The 16,168-nt window shown below is 33.1% G+C and overlaps 1 protein-coding gene across 1 annotated transcript in view; it reads left to right on the forward strand.

The window, feature by feature from the left end:
* Positions 1-16,168, forward strand: part of Mdr49 (Multi drug resistance 49) — a 93,735-nt gene that overhangs the window by 41,901 nt on the left and 35,666 nt on the right. The gene's annotated exons all lie outside the window — the stretch shown is intronic.

Raw genomic sequence — 16,168 nt, forward strand, 5'->3', positions numbered from 1 at the left:
AACATGTCCCTCATCCCTGTCTCGCCGAAGGCGTGCGAGAAGGAGAAAATTCCATCAAATTACCAATTTAAACTACTCTAATTAAAAAACGGCACCACTAGTCCCCTCCCCCATTTTTTATAGGGTTCCTATAATATTTCTACATTACATACTTATTTAAAAAAAAAACTGTAGAAGATTTTCGCTTCAAAGTATTAAAACGTTACTTCGGCAAGGCTTGATATAGGAGTTTACGTATTAAAAGCTGAAACTTTGAAGGTAAATATCTCGATTTCAGCACTGCTACGGTCTTTGAAATTTTAATCATATATAGATAAAATGATTTTAAACATAATACCAAATTTCAAAAAATCTGTAGAAACTCAATTTCTTGGAGAAATACGTTTTAATGCGCCTCGAGATAATATAATCAACGTATACCAACATTAACAAATATCATACATATACGTGACATACATAATTATTCACATTGAATGTAATCAATATTTAACGAATGTGTGTAAAGTTGGCGTATACATTGGCCATATCGTTTGGAGGCGCTTTAAGCAGTTGCGTAATATTGTGTTGCACGCGTAGTTCAGGCTGTGTTCAAAATTTACTGCCAGTACTGAAAATCTAATTTACGTCACGTGTACTATAGATTTTCAGTACTGGCAGTAAATTTTGGAACACATTCTCAGTCTACTCCAAAACTGCGAGATCGCCAGATGTTTTACGAAAAATTCGCGTCAGACTTGGACAACATGTGATAAACGTTGAAGAAGTTGTCTAGATATTTGTAATGTTTTGAAATACTTAATGATGACAATTTGATAATGATTTTACTATTAATTCATGTGTCATTTCTCAATAAAAGGTCTAATTACTCGAAAAAGCTAACTTTAATATAATCGCATTTATATAATTTATGCATTGCAGCCTTGATAAGCTGATAATGTGATCAGTTGAAGTCACTGTCAACATCAAAAAATTTTCCAAATATTGCGAACGAACAGATTGAATTTACAAGAGCATTGTGATAGCCAAGAGTGATACTATCGCGACAGTTTCGACATCGCTATCCGTCCAGTTTGTATCGATTGCAACTATCTTAATATTAATCTTATCTTAAGTTATGCTCAGCAGAGAAAACTGGTCAGTGTGTGTGTGTGTGTGTGTGTGTGTGTGCGCGCGCGCGCGTGCGTGCGTGCGTGTGTGTGTGTGTGTGTGTGTGTGTGAGCGCTTAACGATTCTTTAATATGATTGATTTCTGTATTTAGATTCAGCGAAGAACTAATCATATTTAAAAATCACTGAGCAGTCATCGATCAGTTTTTCTCTGATAAAGTTAATGTCTCTTAACGATTAAGTCGTCAATTGCCGATAATGTTACAAATTAAAATATGAGCAACAAAATCGCGATCATACGTTCTGTCTAACGATCATTTGTAACAAACTGATACCGTCTAGGGACATCGAAGTAAGAGATTAGACACCATACGTTTTTGGTCCGTCGTATTTTTCAGAAATCTGCTAAAGATAGAGAGAGAGAGAGAGAGAGAGAGAGAGAGAGAGAGAGAGATTTCATCTCATCCTATTTTATGCATTTATCTCATTCTATCTCAGTCCTCCATCTGTAATATGGGTCTTTTTGTTCAGTCCAAGTTCTCTTACTTTTCTAGATTTTCGAAAAATGTGGAAAAATTCAGAATTATTTTTCAACATTTCTATTACATTACCAAATAATTTTTAACTCAAATGTTATTTAATAAAAATTGAAATTTAAGCGGAAATAAGGGTAAAGTTTGAGTGACATTTTACTTGTGTCAAAAAAGACTCAGATTGCAACTGGAAAGTTAAGCACTGTGTTAAATATGGGGCCAATCAAGAATTGTTTAAACGGTGTCCAATCTTGTACTTGAATATCTCTAATACCGCCGACAAGTGCTGCTTCAAGATCAGTTTCGTGTTTCTCAAGATTTCGGGAATTGCAAATCCTGTCTTCTTCCGGGGAAAGGGGTGTATGAGCACGCGTTTCTGGCAAATTGAATTGGACCGATTTCAATTTGCATTTTCGTAATCTAAAGGTCAATGACACGTTAGCTTAAAACAGTAGAGCGGTTGTTAGGGCTGCCACCACACTCTGATTGTCACAGTGCAGTTATCGTTTTCTATGCTTTTTGATGTTTCCGAATGAGAAAGCGAGTTGCATTATGTCTGTAAATGGGATATTGATGAATCATTATTGTTGATACTGACGGCGTGTATTATCTTTAATATATATCATTTGTAGCCTTCGGCTAAAAAAAAAAAGAGTTTAAGATTAAAAATTAAGATTACGTTATGTAAAAACAGATAACATCTCTCCGTATCAGTTCTTGAAAAAATCACGTAGAAGAAGAATTGAATCAATGAAAGTAAACTTCCATATATTCGAATACTTCGAATATTTTTACTGCTGTCATGAATAATTGATTAAGAAAAATAAAATAACGGTTGAGAAATATTTTTGATCGACCATTCTCGAAATTTAATTAATATATATTTGATTAAGACGGAAGCAAATATCGTCTAATTCTAGATAAAACTATGTATAATTTTTAAACCGCACATATATCAGATGCAATAATTCAGTATGCAAGTGCAAAGTCATACTGAATTTTGCGAGCGTTCTCCTTTAAGACGTGTTGCTTTTCTCCCTTGAATTCTTTTGCGACATTTTCTCGCGGAATTCTCGTAATTCCTGTAATTTCCACGACGCAAAGAGAAAGAACGTTCGCAAACAGTCCATGTCTTTTGCAATGGACATGATTAAATTAATGTTAGACTAAGGGAAACTTATTCAATTACGGAGAGCATTCGACCTTTTTAAACATTTTTCGATTTAATGGTTTGATAAATACATGAAAAATTCGTTGATTTTATTGTAAACTGGCCATTCAGTAAGAATTTTCGATGGTGTCTAATTAATTAAATAGTTGTAAAGTTATTATATGTTCACTACCATTCAGATGTTTGGAACATTCTATATTTTTTAAATAAAAACACCATTCTTTACAGATGTAATTCTTTTATTGAAAATATATTAAAGTTTATTTTTGAATATATACGCTATTGGAATGAAATTTACGATTGAAACAATATAAATTTTCGCATATTTACAATTTAGCAAATAAAGTTGATTTACTCTTTATTTCTCACATGAGGTGTTCAAAATATTCCTACCTTACAAATTCGTTAAATGTATGAAAGCTATTTATACATGTTTTTAAAATTGTTTCATAATTTAAAAAATTGTTTGCTTTCTGTATTTAAAGGATATGTAGAATATTATCAATCATTATTTAATTGTAAATTATTGAAGAGAATAAAATTTAAGTTATGATAATGAAAATTAAGATATAATGTTGAGGCGTTAGAAACACTCCACGAATAATTACGTAATGTAGGATTGAACTTTCTTTTTAAAATTTAAAGACACTCTTAAACTTTTAAACGATAATGGAGACTTGATAATCTTTTTCGAATTTTATTCTGATGTTGCATAAACCAGAAATGTACTTTTCTATAGTAATATTATAGGAGGAAAAACCAAATTAAGCGGAAATAATTATTGCCAATTTCGACACAAAATTTCCCCACGTATGATTATCAATTCTAACAGTCTTAAGAAATTTCCCATGTTGTATCTGATGCAAGATTACCGTTTTTACAAAGATCGATTTTCAGTCGTACTTGGCATAACGTGTCGATTTAATTATTCGATTGCACGAGATGTAATATCTCGTCAAAGGAACAAACGAATTTTCCACACTTTCCCAAACTGTTGTAATAAATCATATCGCAATATTGTAGATGATGTTGCGCCGTGTTGCGCGTATTTGCGAAAGGGAGTGATTAATGACTGAAAATTATGGCATTGCTACCGGTTCTAGGCTCACATCCAAATACATTTCTAGTCGTACTTGAGTTGATGAAAATTGGCTTTAATCGCTTTTGGAACGACGCAAACCAAATGTTTCGGTCAAAAGCTCTATTAATAAATGGAATTTACAGCGCCATAAAGCAGTAAATTACAAAGGACCACCACCCCGCCATTATCAATATTTAATAATTGATTATTCGGCTTATATGAAATCGATTTTTCCCAACAATAATACCTGAACATTAATAGATCTTAAATAATTAACGAATGAAAATAAGAGGATGTTCGTAAATTACGTGAATTATGTGTTTTGATTCAGTGATATAAATAATTAATATATTTACCGTATTCTTGCGTCGTTGTGTACACTTGTGAAATAACCTCGGATTGACTTTAAGCTTTAAGCTTCCAGACTAGACTTACTCTTTATAATAAAATTTCAATTGAAATTCTTGCAGAATTATAAAAACTGTAGCTTTAAGAATAAAAAAATTTTCTTGATAATTTTTTGGGGAAAAATGTATTCTAAATTGACAGAAAAATCTGCTTTATAATTGTTGACGTATAGTAGCAAAAAATTCTATATATTTTAATATCTCTATTAGATAATATTTTTAATATAAAAATAAACAATGATAATAATCAACGAAATTATACGATGTGACATATACATATATCTTTTTCTAGAAAGAAGAGAAAAAAATGATCACAAATTATAATATATTTATAAGTATATCTCTAAAAGAAAATGCATCTGAAATTATGTAAAACGGTAAATTTTGCAAAGACTATTTAACATTTTGCTACATATCTTACATAAAAAAAAAATGTATAGAAATTTTCCTGAATTTTCTGAATCTATAGAACATTTTCCTTGGAAAATTTCTACATCGTGTTACATTAATCAAGATGACACAACCAAAGAACGTCTTTCGAAAGATGCGCAATCTCGATCAATGAATTAAATCACAAAACCGGAATCTTACGTACATTTTTTGTTTTACTTATTTCATGATTAACCATAAGGTCGATTGTCGCGGTAAGGAAACTTTAGTTCTCCACAAGCAATCATATTGTATTAATCCCCGTCTAGTCTTATCTACGCTCTCGTCGCGGCTATAAAAGACACGCATCAGCGAACGATACCTTTAGTAATTCGTGAAATCAATTGTATCGCGCCGCGACTTCTCTTCTTCACTCATCTTGCTCGAAATATCCGTATTCCGTAAAAAAAAAGGATAGCGGCGTATACTGAAACATTTATCACACTGTAGCGATTCACGTATTTCCTTCGGTCGAGTGCAGGCACGTGTGATTCACATGTGATACATTCGAAGACGTGCGAATAGGACGAGAAATTCGCGCGTATCATCGCCAAAGGACCAAAGTGGTAGCTGAGATAGGTGATCGCAGAAAACGCTTACGACGGTTGAAACCCATCGCCGAGTACGTGAAATATATTATTTGGGATATCGCTGGGAGATAGTAGAAGAGAAAAGGTGAGTCCCTCCGCCTGCTTGGCACTGAAGGCAGCAAATTCGCAAAGAGTGAAATGTCGAGGACATTCGCGTTGATTAGATCGGACCGGATGACAAAGCGGTTGGTCAAAATATTTTCGAAATCCACCTGAGAGAGATTTCGTTCACAGAACATCGTGACGGTTATGAACGAGGACGTAAGCTGCCTTCTAAATGGATGGTTTGTTCGTTCGTTCGTTCGTTCGTTTATTCGAAGGGACTGAACGAAAAGTCGGAATGATCGCTTATATCGGACGTATAATCGAATCTAGGTCTCGTCGCTGACGCCTGGTATCAGGGGATCGCTATGTTTCTTGAATTGATTCACTATCGCGCGAGTAAAATACCTTTAATACTTTCTTGGAAGTGGAAAGACAATATTTCGTATAAAGCGAGACATGTCTGTTTTTGTTTTAATTATCGACAATTTCCTATTTAATTCCAAGATATCACAGTCTTATTAAATTATAGTCACTAATTTGGCAAAAAAATAACAATAATAATAAAAATAATGATGATAATGATGATAATAATAATAATAGTACTTCATAATAATAGTAAGAATAATGTTTCGAATTTCGTCCATTCTGATTATTTAATTTTTTTTACTTTTATTAATGTATTTGAAATATATTACATTTAATATTAAATTACTTTTCCTTCTTTTCTTATATCTATTTCTTATCCATTAAAAACTGCTTTTCGGCATTAAATACAACAAATAATACATTTGAGACATTCCAGCGCTTTATGTAACCCCCCCCCCCCTCTCTCTCTCTCTCTCTCTCTGTCTGTCTCCTAATTATGGATGTTGTATACTTAGCGAGTAAATAAGCAAGACCGCATACCTAATAGCATATGTAATAGGAAATCAAGAGCAACATCAAAGATCAATGTCGGGCCACGGCCTGTAATCCGTAATCACGTTAAATCAAGTGTCTTTGATATCGCCACACTGTATTCTCTCTCTCTCTCTCCCCCCTCTCTCCTCCCCCCTCCCCCCTTCCCCCCTCTCTCTCTTCTCCATCTCTTTTTGCGTAGCATATAAATTACATTCAAATAATTCATAGTATTTTATACTTTCATTGAAAAAAGTTATTAGCTCGAATAGAGAATTATTTGATTAATATCAGGTACTATTTTGGAAAATTTTGGCTGTTTGAAGAGTTTCAAGTTATACAAATTATACACCATATTAAAGAGCTACTTAAGTGGAGTGGTGTATCTTATCTTGGGGAAACACCGGGAATGTGGAAGAAATTAAAGACAATAATGCTATCATATTTACAGATAAAAAGCTATTAAGTAAAACAGTAAGATATCAAGATATCTCGGGAATGAAGCAACAAAAAATTTTTTCTTACTTATACACATACAATTTGACGGAATTTTTCAAGCGACGAGTGACGAAGAGTCCACAATTAGATCATGATTTCTCCAACTTTTCTGATATCTTTCCAAGATAAGGGCATGAAAAAACAGTTTTTTCTGAAATATCTCAAAATTTAACTAGATTAGATCTGAAAATAATTTTGTTGAACTATCAAAATAATTATGTAAAATGCTCAAATTGGTTAAATGTCAAAACTTTTTTCAGCGTTGCCCACTATGCTTGAGTTTCTTATATAATTATTTTAATGGTCCAACAAAATTATTTTTAGATCTGCATACACCTAAATTTTTAGGTATTTCAGTACAACCGTTCTTTTTGTCCGACATCCTATTCGACTTCGTTTAAGTAGCTTTTTAATATGATATATTATTTATACCATCTCAAAACTTCGTCCAGGTTGGCTAGAAATCAGTCATGTAACACTTCCTTTATTTATGGTACCAATTATTATTGGAATTGTTTACAATTTCCTTTTTCCTGCTGTCCAATACATTTCGCAAATTAGAAATTTTCGCGATTATTCGAATATTCTCGAAGAATATTTTACTCCTCTTCTCTTCGTAATAAAGTCTGACCAGACAACCCGGATCGATCTATTTTTATCACTTCTTCGACTAAGAGACCAACGATCTTTTAACCATTGCTGCCAAGTTTCCCGGCAAAGTTTTCGATTGAATCCGCTTGACGCACATCGTTTTCCTCTTTTTTATATGCCTAAGTTTTAAAAAGTACCAGCTGGCTCCTAAAAATAAATTTGTTGATGTATGAGCGAGTGAGCGAGTGGTACGTTTATGTGTGCTCAAGTCTCTATCTCAAAACCAAATTACAAATACGATACTAAAAAGTAAAACAATGAAATGCTTTAAGATTATTAGATAACTCTAAAATTCTACTTCCAAAGATAGATAGTTATAAAATAAAGTTCGAAAGTGCTATGTGGAAACCCAATGAAAGCTACCGCTATAAAATTTCTATTTAGTTCTTTCTATTTGCTCTTTACTAAACTCCAGTAACTTTTTAAAGTGTTACAAATATAATACTTATTAAATACGTAGCATTAATTATGTTTTAATATAAAGGAGATTATTTTATTGGCAAAAATATTTTTCATCTGAATATCTATATGATATTAAAAATAGGACTATATTTTGAAGAATTTTCGGTATTCACCTTTACAGAACAGGAAAGTTGCTCTAAGCAACGCTGAAATAGTATCATATTTTGAGGGAAAAAAATAAAATAAAATATTGATTATTATAACAAATTTAACTTAAGAAAAATTGTAAGATTTAAAAAATAGGCTCCCATTCTCTAAAAGTTAAGCAACAATGTAAAAAGAAAATTCACACTTTACAGTTTTCGCATACTGGACCTTTGTTTGTGTATTCGAGAGTGTATTGACAATGGTATTTCAAATATTTACCGGAATTAAAAATAACAATCGTTGATTGATACATGTTAGATTGTGAAATAGAGAAGCAGGTACATAATATTGCATTGTACAAACGTTATTGAAAACACACGATTTCACAAATTGATAAACGAATTTCACCATATCACGAGATTTGTTATCTGGAAAGCCAATTTTACATGTATCATAATTGATACATATATTCGTACATCGATTAAAAGTGAAAATAGATAATTTTTTCTTATTTTAGAAATAAAATGAATTAAAAAATTATTTTTTTATTATTGTATATTATATTTAAACAAATAAGTGAAGAATGACTAACTATATCATTACTAGCAATCATTGATATTATAATAATTTCATTATTATTTTATCATTATAATTATAGATATACTTTAGTATATCAATTATTATCTGATATAATGTTCAGTAACATTATATAATGTGATAATTAAACCCACATTTTTGCAGTGTTCTCTAGTATTATGTATTGCTTTTTTTGCCATCGCACGTGCGCGTGAAAATATCTGTGAGCATTGAAAGTAATCAAACATTCAAATTTATTTTTAATGAAGCAATTATCCTCAATTTGCATTTGCAATTCAACAGTCATTTATTTTCATTTAAAAACTCAATAAATCACTGATTAATGATGTGTACACATCGTGTAATTATCTGAATTAATTTCAGATTTTTTAACGATTTTAGCATTAATTTTTCCTTAATGAAACTTTTCCTCGTCGACAACAATTTTGTTGATCAAATTATTACATATTGTAATCTTATGGGCTTTAAATCGTGACTTTATGTAAACATGCTGTAAGATTTTTATTTATCTTTATTTTTTCTATCTTTAAGATGGAATCACATAATGCTCGATTTCTTAAATAATAAGCATGGATGCATACTGCTACGCTTGCTTTGATACATACAATCTGACGTTTGACAAATAACTATGAAATTAGTAATTGTTTCTTTGATTGGTGCATGCAAAGAAATAAGCTACGAAATAATTCATAATAAATATAAAAATCATGTATTAATATGTAGCATGGAATCTATAATACTAGAGCGTCAAAATGTTGGTAATGTTTTTTCTGGCCAAATTGGTATCTATTAGTTTAACAGAATTTCCTGCGTTCCCTGTAATGACTTAGTATTGATCAATTTTTGGGTTTCTATACAAATAACTTTGACAAAATTCACGTGAAATTTGAATTCTAAATAAATACGGAAGTATATTCACGAAGGATTGACATTGACAGAGAGATGTAATTGAGAGAGAGTACCATAAACTTAAGAGCTCTGTAGAAGGAGAAAATACTGTCGGAAGATTTCATAACAAACAAGTTGCATATAAATTTGCACAATTAGTTTTCTATTACATAAGTATTGCGACTGATAGTAGTACGTGAATCATGTTTACAATCTTTGTTTGGCGTCTCTTATCTGACAAGAGGTCTACAAAATTGTGCTAATTAACATAAATATCAACCGAGGATTCGTAAAAAACACGAAGTTATAAATATAAGTACATATATCAATAAGTATGTTAGAAACGTATGTTAATATTTATCCAATTTTTGTTATTTTGGTAATATTGTACATTTTTTAAAAAAGGATATTATTTTTAATAAAAAAACTATATATATATATATATATATAATATTTTATAGTATAGTCGGTTTTCTAAAATTACTAGAACTCAATGTTAGATATTTCATAAAGATACAGATATTTCATAAAGTTATAAAGATATATATTATAAAGATATTTCATAAAGTTCAGATTAATAGCGAGAGAAATTCTTATGGACAAGTCTGTTTCTCTCTCGCGTTGATTCTTATAATAGTATTAAACTGGAAACTCTCGTAACGGGATTGAACGGTCGACAAGTCAAGGATATTTAGTTGCGAGTGTTGGAACGAGGATTTTGAGCTTTGTTACTGATGGAAAGTCTGCGTTTTAATCTCCTTCATTAAACGAGTGCTTTAATTTTCATGCAACGATTGCAATCGTCGCTGTTTAGTCCATCATTAGGAATTAAACGTAATAAGGCAGACCAATAAAATCTTTTTTAAGAAATAATAAGATGAATCTTCCTTCTTCCATCTCATTTTCGTTAATTCGTCGCGTTTCCAACTCGATTCAAAGTAATTAAAGCCTATATTCGTCATCTATTTATTGTCTTTTATTAAATTAAGACAAATGAACGTTACAGAATTTATAACAGAAGTTTTTACAGGTCTGATAAACATATATTCAACTTGTGATCGGAGAAACGCTTGTGCTGCATTTATTTTATTCAGGATGCAATGGAATGTCGTTGGTCGAAGTAGATGGACATTACTTCTCGAATGTCGCACTATTTTCATCGATTTTCACAGAATTTACCACTCTACTCTCGTATCCGACGTGTGGCTGACCCGTACGCGTTAGAACTACTGAGAGAACTCGTTTCACGACTTTTCTCTCCATCGTATTTCCGAGGCGCGGTGTCTCCTGGGGTGAAGTCAGTTGTTCCTTTCGCAGGTTACATCGAGATACTTCGTGTATCCCGGCGGATAAAACCTCGCCTTAGTAGGGATGATCCTACGAAATGGTCCCACGGTGGCCACGAATCGATTAGCTTCTGAAAGAACGTTGCTGGCACAAACCAAATTTCCTACCCCGTTTTATCTCGTTATTTCGAAACGCTAAAGTTTACAACGCGTCTCTTTCACCGCGACGTACACCGAAAGAGAAAAATAAAGTAACTCGAAAACTCCTTCGAATGTGTTACGAGTATCATGTCAAACGGTCGCGTTTGTACCATTGGCTGATAGTCAGTATAAAATTGTGTGGCTGATGCTTTGACATGTAACATTTAATTAAATATCTTCTATATGTCGCTTATAATTAAGAAATTAAGTTAGCAGATTCAGTAATTTATATAAACATTTAATATAAACATTTAATTAAATTTAGATAAAAATTATATACATTTATAAAAATATTTAATTTAATTTTTATTGTGTATATATAGATACACAAAAAGAAAAAAAAACGAAAAATGTTTTACTAAAATATTTAAAAGTTTAACTAGATGCAAAGTTGAAAATAATTTTGTCGGACAATCAAAATAATTACGTAGGAATGCTTGGCAAGGTTGCGAAAAGTTTTAACATTATAACAACTAGTTTGAGCGTTCCACATAATTATTTTAGTAATCTAACAAAATTATTTGTAGGTCTGTATGTAGTCTAAATTTTTAGATACTTCAGTAAAACTATTCATTCATATAAAAAAATTAATTGTGAGATCCTGTTCCCTCATTCGCAGATTGATTCGAATATTGCGCGTTTACTTGTTCCCTTAAGGAAGAAAATCGCATTTCCACATTAGTTAACGAAGTTTGTGCAAGGCATTTCTTTTTTTCTCATCCACGGAAGTTTGCTCTCTGCCAAGGATATCAAATCTTAGATTAATCTCTGGCATGATGTATCGCGCAGCCATCGATCTTCCTTCCGCCTTTCATAATAAGTTACAGCACCACATTATACTGCATTTGCGTGAATGTATTATGAATAAAGAGACTTCCCGAAGGGACTCATATAATTCGTATGTGTTGAATTCGTCACTAAGAATTTGTGATAACGAATCTGGTGTTGAAGCTAAAAACGGAATATCCCATCAAACGATAATGACTAACTGGAGTCATAGTTATATTTTATTGCATCACGACGGAAGCAAATCGAGTCTAATCTTATCTAATTTAATCGGTTGCTATTATCTGACTTATAGTATTATACTATTGTTACTCAGGGAACAACTGATGACTTAGATGTTTGATAACATTTCTCACAACTTATTTTAAGCAGTAATAATCCGTTGATTATTCACATGTTGACTTTAGTTTCAAAACCAAAACAAAAATTTAATGCTTAGGGGAGAATAATTTTATTAAAGTGTCTAAAAATTTAGCTAGATTTAGATCTGAAAATAATTTTGTTAAACCATCAATATAATTATGCAAAAAAACTCAAGCATGAGTAAGTACAAAGGTGTAAACATTCTAACAACCAATTCGAGCGTCCTCTACAATTATTTTGATACAAAAGTATTTTCCAACAAAAATATTTTCAAATCTGTATCTAGCTAAATTTTTCAGATATTTCAACAAAACCGTCCTGCTAGTATATTAAAGAATCCGATTTTGGAGGATAAGAAGCTAAAAGAAACAAATTTTTAGCATTTCACAAAATTTTCGTTAAGAAAAAGTCAACTCTATGTCTGTTCAAAAGTGTGTAGCCGAATGATTCAAGAGAGATCAAAGCCGAAAACGGATCGAAAATCCGAAAAATGTTCTTGCAATAGGTCTTGCATTTCTCTCGTACTATTCGTATAGTCGTATTCTGCACGAACCAGGCATTGCATGAATACTTTCTCGCTGACTCGTTAGATTTAATTTACCGCTAAGCGAATAACCCGCGTTGCGTTTTCCTTCACGGCTTTGGCACTTCCACGTTCACGTTTTCCGCTCCTGTGGCAGCATCCTCCATTTGGGGAAGGCAGCGTAGAGCATTTCGTTCCGACGAAACGGATGCGGAAGCACGGTCGTGAATCGCTGCATTACGAGCCCGGCGCACTTCGCACCGCGCGCATTCACTGGCGAACCGCAAGAATCGCGGTCGGGTTTGAAAGTACGATGGAAATTAATTTGCCGAGCTTAACGAACCCAAGGCCCACAAAGCAGCGCGATGGGTACTGCTGGTACGTCGTGTTAATTACATTGAAACCAGCAAAAGCAGGCAAACAACGAAGACGGATGCTCATTTTTATATAAGCGAAAAAATATCGCGATGTACATTCGCGATCTGATAGTCAAATTTGTTTTCTGGCATCATGAAAATATCAGTAGTTCGCTGATATTCGGCAAATTTAACGATTAAATAATTAGAAATAGCAAAATATTCTTAAAATGTGGTCACGATTTTTCTTTATTTCATTTTCAAATTTATTCCTTAAGCTTTAAAAAACAGGGATAAATTTTTATAATCTTGCATTTTAAAAAGAATGCAAGAATACTTTGTCATAATTAGCTGTAATCAAAGTAAATATCAACTAATATTCCTTTATAATTTTTCTTGTATTATTTTGAGTATGATATAATTGTTAGTTCCTATCTCAAAGAGAGGCTAATTAAAATAGAATATTTTATTTACATCAGCTTACATTGCAAAGTAGGAGAACTTGGTTTACAAAAATAAACTTAACACACATGCATCCATCTACGAAGAGGGACTAGTTTTTATAACAAAATTAATCTAAACTATTCCTCGCAAGTTGTAAAATAATAAATTGCCGATCTTCTGAACACGTGTCTCGAGAGTCGCGGACCGCAGAGGATTACAAGACAGTCTCGCTGTTGGGGGTCGGTTGGGAAATTAGTTTCCGAGCTTAATGGAGTTCCATGAGCGCGAAAGATGGGCACCTCGGAGGCGACGACTGCCGACGAAAGTTTTCGCAACTTTCGCAATTTTTTCAATTAGCCGCGATTTTTCAACGGCGCGACGGAGCGAGCGGCGTGGGTGAGAAATGAAAGCAGGTCCCCGTATTTGTTGGACTTCACTCTACTTTGTGATTCCGTCCTAACGACGTTACTGCGTATATTGGGAAAGTCAAGCGACGTTATGAAAGTCTTAGTAGCCCGCGCGCCAAGTTCTTTATTCCGAGAGTCTGCGAGTGGCCCGACGTTCATTCTTTTCCTCGACAATAACTTTTCCGTCATTAATGGACCGTATTGTGCGCGCTGTATCATGTCGAGCTATCAAAACACGGCAAATGCGTCTCGGTATCTCGGTGACGGCTACTTCCGCGCGACTTCCGGTTTGGATCGATGATTTACGACCCCTGAAAAGAACTGAAAAGGCTAAAAATTGTGCAGGCACGTCTGAAACTATGTTCACTCGAATCTACTGTGACCCGTTTCTACAGACACATCTGTTCTTTCCCCTATTTGATTTTTCTTCCCCTAAATTTCTTTATTTTCTATTTAAATACAATAGAAAACGCCAACATGGTCAAAGTTAGATATGTTTCGAATAATATAATATATATTCTTTATTAAATCAATTTATTTCAGATATAATTGAGCGCTGATAACTTTTGGACTTTCAATATAATCAGTCTGAAACGTTAATAATCCCCCTAAATTAAATTAGAAATTCTTCTGTATTTTTTTATTTAGATTCCGGCAGTGATATACCTATATGTATGCACATGGTTCGTACAAAAAGTATCGCAGGATATTCACGATTGATATTTTAAGGTTTCCGAAGGGATTGCAGTGATTTCGGCATGACAACGAGAACGAACGGAGGGTGGATCGCACGAGGAAGATAATTTATTTGTCGAACAATAAGTTGGTCGTGCCAAACCAACTGAAATGGGAAAATTTCATAAACTCTTCCGTGCGAGGCGGGTTCAAGTGGCGGGAAAAAAAATCTTGTTCGCTCGAAGGCGAACTTATTGAAGACTAAACAACAAATAAAATTTGAAAATTCTATTATGAAATAGAATAATAATCTGAAATTGACATTGCTATGCCCCTTTCGAGAGCATTTAAATATCCTCGACGTTTCAATATTTCGAACGGGAAATAAAAGAGGGGTTTCATTAGTTAAGAAAATAAAGCTGAAATTTCTTTTAGCGCGACACAGATTCGGCGATTAATTTTCGAGCGACAGCCAATAATTCATCCGTGCTTCGTTTTATTGCGAAACACGGGGCGAAACATGATGCGATCGATAATAATACAGCGATACGAGACTAATAAAGTTCTAACGACAAGTATTATGTCTAGGTAGAATAACGAGCGAAGGGAGCTTGCGATTACATCTCATTCGATATGGGATGATTTAGTAATTTAGTCTAAACGAGGGTGATTTAGTCTGTGAAACTCGGCAAAGTGATAAGAAGTTATCTCGAGTTAATTGGAAATAGAGATCAGTCATGATAACGAAAGTTACGCCATTCTAAAAGCGCAAATAATTGTATGGGCCTAATGCCATCCTAATTTTGACCATAGTTCTGATTATATGGCTGCAGTAATAATGATCGTATGGCCACGACAAATAAATGGAGTGAAAGTAGTTCATCAAAAATAGATCGAAATACATAAAAAATCTGCATACTAAAAAATATGAATGTAGATTTAACACTATGGGTGTTAAATATAATTCTGACCTTGTTGGTGTTGATATAAACACTAATAGAATGAATTCAACACCATAGTTGGTTAACTGGTATTAACCCGGCGTCATTGTGGCTGGGTCATAATGACCCCGAGATATTTTTAAACATCTGTATTTTCTTACATATATTTCGTAGATTTTAACTAACCGCCTTGTAGCTGGAGCTAAGATTCTAAAATCATTGTTGACATTGCGAGAATAGACCAAAAAAATATTCGAGTTATCATGATCCACCTCAACGTCCGTGTAACATTTTAGCACCACAATGACGCCGGGTTAAATCCATAAATATGACAAAGTGCATTTCCTGATATTAGTTTCTTTGTTTTGTTAAAAGAATTTTGAACATACCAACATCTCTCTTCAATTCAATATTTTAAAGATAGGGCAAGAGTCCTCTAAAAACACAAAAATAAAACAAATAATACAGCAAAAAATAATACAAATACAAATAAAATTTAAAAATAAACTATATAAAAACTGAGAAGTGTTACAAAGTAAGAGACGGACACAAAAAATGAAAAGAAATTAAAATAATCATTAAACATAAAAACTAGTTCGTCTCATGCACCAAGTGACTGTTCGTTTAAATGCGCTTAGTATGACAGTATCTTAGATTCCCTAATGATGGTAGGACTGACAATGAGAGAGGGGGAGGGAGGGAGGAAGAGGGGGGAGGGAGGAAGGGAGAGAGAGAGAGAGGGC

The sequence above is a fragment of the Trachymyrmex cornetzi genome, unplaced genomic scaffold (assembly GCF_001594075.2).
Source record: "Trachymyrmex cornetzi isolate Tcor2-1 unplaced genomic scaffold, Tcor1.1 scaffold83, whole genome shotgun sequence".
NCBI classification, from domain to species: Eukaryota; Metazoa; Arthropoda; class Insecta; order Hymenoptera; family Formicidae; genus Trachymyrmex; species Trachymyrmex cornetzi.